The sequence below is a fragment of the Hypomesus nipponensis genome, chromosome 6, assembly GCF_054491055.1.
Source record: "Hypomesus nipponensis isolate SF chromosome 6, ASM5449105v1, whole genome shotgun sequence".
In the NCBI taxonomy this organism is placed as follows: Eukaryota; Metazoa; Chordata; class Actinopteri; order Osmeriformes; family Osmeridae; genus Hypomesus; species Hypomesus nipponensis.
Genome location: NC_140366.1, coordinates 240001 through 242500, shown reverse-complemented (window position 1 = coordinate 242500; position 2500 = coordinate 240001). Strand labels below are relative to the sequence as shown.

General features: G+C 46.9%; 6 non-coding genes and 2 pseudogenes across 6 annotated transcripts; all 8 read right to left on the bottom strand.

The window, feature by feature from the left end:
• Positions 1-155: 155 nt before the first annotated feature.
• On the bottom strand, positions 156-274 carry LOC146282463 (5S ribosomal RNA). Its single transcript, XR_014758564.1, has one exon. It is a non-coding gene; the product is annotated as a 5S ribosomal RNA (ribosomal RNA).
• Positions 275-448: 174 nt separating this feature from the next.
• Positions 449-567, bottom strand: LOC146282462 (5S ribosomal RNA). The gene has a single exon (XR_014758563.1). It is a non-coding gene; the product is annotated as a 5S ribosomal RNA (ribosomal RNA).
• Positions 568-749: 182 nt separating this feature from the next.
• LOC146282461 (5S ribosomal RNA) lies at positions 750-868 on the bottom strand. Its single transcript, XR_014758562.1, has one exon. It is a non-coding gene; the product is annotated as a 5S ribosomal RNA (ribosomal RNA).
• A 172-nt stretch (positions 869-1040) lies between these two features.
• Positions 1041-1159, bottom strand: LOC146282460 (5S ribosomal RNA). The gene has a single exon (XR_014762050.1). It is a non-coding gene; the product is annotated as a 5S ribosomal RNA (ribosomal RNA).
• Positions 1160-1331: 172 nt separating this feature from the next.
• LOC146282459 (5S ribosomal RNA) lies at positions 1332-1450 on the bottom strand. The gene has a single exon (XR_014760894.1). It is a non-coding gene; the product is annotated as a 5S ribosomal RNA (ribosomal RNA).
• A 172-nt stretch (positions 1451-1622) lies between these two features.
• LOC146282458 (5S ribosomal RNA) lies at positions 1623-1741 on the bottom strand. The gene has a single exon (XR_014758561.1). It is a non-coding gene; the product is annotated as a 5S ribosomal RNA (ribosomal RNA).
• A 168-nt stretch (positions 1742-1909) lies between these two features.
• LOC146282457 (5S ribosomal RNA) lies at positions 1910-2039 on the bottom strand (annotated as a pseudogene).
• Positions 2040-2221: 182 nt separating this feature from the next.
• Positions 2222-2340, bottom strand: LOC146282456 (5S ribosomal RNA; annotated as a pseudogene).
• Positions 2341-2500: the final 160 nt, after the last annotated feature.

Below are 2500 nucleotides of genomic sequence, written 5' to 3'. Positions count from 1 at the left end.
ACAACCATAGGCTACTTATCCATATACAGATTTAGCAATTGACAATGCAAGGTGGTCTCTCTCTCTCTCTCTCGTGTCAAAATGAAAACAGCTTCCAGCCCCTTTCATGAAGGACTACTTGTGCATATTGCAAGATGTCAGTTTCTAAGTGAATGAGCATACAGCACCTGGTATTCCCAGGCGGTCTCCCATCCAAGTACTAACCAGGCCCGACCCTGCTTAGCTTCCGAGATCAGACGAGATCGGGCGTTGCCAGGCTGGTATGGCCGTACGAAATAAGTTGACAACCATAGGCTACTTATCCATATACAGATTTAGCAATTGACAATGCAAGGTAGTCTCTCTCTCTCTCTCTCTCGTGTCAAAATGAAAACAGCTTCCAGCCCCTTTCATGAAGGACTACTTGTGCATATTGCAAGATGTCAGTTTCTAAGTGAATGAGCAAAAGAGCATACAGCACCTGGTATTCCCAGGCGGTCTCCCATCCAAGTACTAACCAGGCCCGACCCTGCTTAGCTTCCGAGATCAGACGAGATCGGGCGTTGCCAGGCTGGTATGGCCGTACGAAATAAGTTGACAACCATAGGCTACTTATCCATATACAGATTTAGCAATTGACAATGCAAGGTAGTCTCTCTCTCTCTCTCTCTCTCTCTCTCGTGTCAAAATGAAAACAGCTTCCAGCCCCTTTCATGAAGGACTACTTGTGCATATTGCAAGTTGTCAGTTTCTAAGTGAATGAGCAAAAGAGCATACAGCACCTGGTATTCCCAGGCGGTCTCCCATCCAAGTACTAACCAGGCCCGACCCTGCTTAGCTTCCGAGATCAGACGAGATCGGGCGTTGCCAGGCTGGTATGGCCGTACGAAATAAGTTGACAACCATAGGCTACTTATCCATATACAGATTTAGCAATTGACAATGCAAGGTAGTCTCTCTCTCTCTCTCTCGTGTCAAAATGAAAACAGCTTCCAGCCCCTTTCATGAAGGACTACTTGTGCATATTGCAAGATGTCAGTTTCTAAGTGAATGAGCAAAAGAGCATACAGCACTTGGTATTCCCAGGCGGTCTCCCATCCAAGTACTAACCAGGCCCGACCCTGCTTAGCTTCCGAGATCAGACGAGATCGGGCGTTGCCAGGCTGGTATGGCCGTACGAAATAAGTTGACAACCATAGGCTACTTATCCATATACAGATTTAGCAATTGACAATGCAAGGTAGTCTCTCTCTCTCTCTCTCGTGTCAAAATGAAAACAGCTTCCAGCCCCTTTCATGAAGGACTACTTGTGCATATTGCAAGATGTCAGTTTCTAAGTGAATGAGCAAAAGAGCATACAGCACCTGGTATTCCCAGGCGGTCTCCCATCCAAGTACTAACCAGGCCCGACCCTGCTTAGCTTCCGAGATCAGACGAGATCGGGCGTTGCCAGGCTGGTATGGCCGTACAAAATACGTTGACAACCATAGGCTACTTATCCATATACAGATTTAGCAATTGACAATGCAAGGTAGTCTCTCTCTCTCTCTCTCGTGTCAAAATGAAAACAGCTTCCAGCCCCTTTCATGAAGGACTACTTGTGCATATTGCAAGATGTCAGTTTCTAAGTGAATGAGCAAAAGAGCATACAGCACCTGGTATTCCCAGGCGGTCTCCCATCCAAGTACTAACCAGGCCCGACCCTGCTTAGCTTCCGAGATCAGACGAGATCGGGCGTTGCCAGGCTGGTATGGCCGTACGAAATAAGTTGACAACCACAGGCTACTTATCCATATACAGATTTAGCAATTGACAATGCAAGGTGGTCTCTCTCTCTCTCGTGTCAAAATGAAAACAGCTTCCAGCCCCTTTCATGAAGGACTACTTGTGCATATTGCAAGATTTCAGTTTCTAAGTGAATGAGCAAAAGAGCATACAGCACCTGGTATTCCCAGGCGGTCTCCCATCCAAGTACTAACCAGGCCCGACCCTGGCCCGACCCTGCTTAGCTTCCGAGATCAGACGAGATCGGGCGTTGCCAGGCTAGTATGGCCGTACGAAATAAGTTGACAACCATAGGCTACTTATCCATATACAGATTTAGCAATTGACAATGCAAGGTAGTCTCTCTCTCTCTCTCTCTCTCTCTCTCGTGTCAAAATGAAAACAGCTTCCAGCCCCTTTCATGAAGGACTACTTGTGCATATTGCAAGATGTCAGTTTCTAAGTGAATGAGCAAAAGAGCATACAGCACCTGGTATTCCCAGGCGGTCTCCCATCCAATTACTAACCAGGCCCGACCCTGCTTAGCTTCCAAGATCAGACGAGATCGGGCGTTGCCTGGCTGGTATGGCCGTACGAAATAAGTTGACAACCATAGGCTACTTATCCATATACAGATTTAGCAATTGACAATGCAAGGTAGTCTCTCTCTCTCTCTCTCTCTCTCTCTCTCTCTCTCTCGTGTCAAAATGAAAACAGCTTCCAGCCCCTTTCATGAAGGACTACTTGTGCATATTGC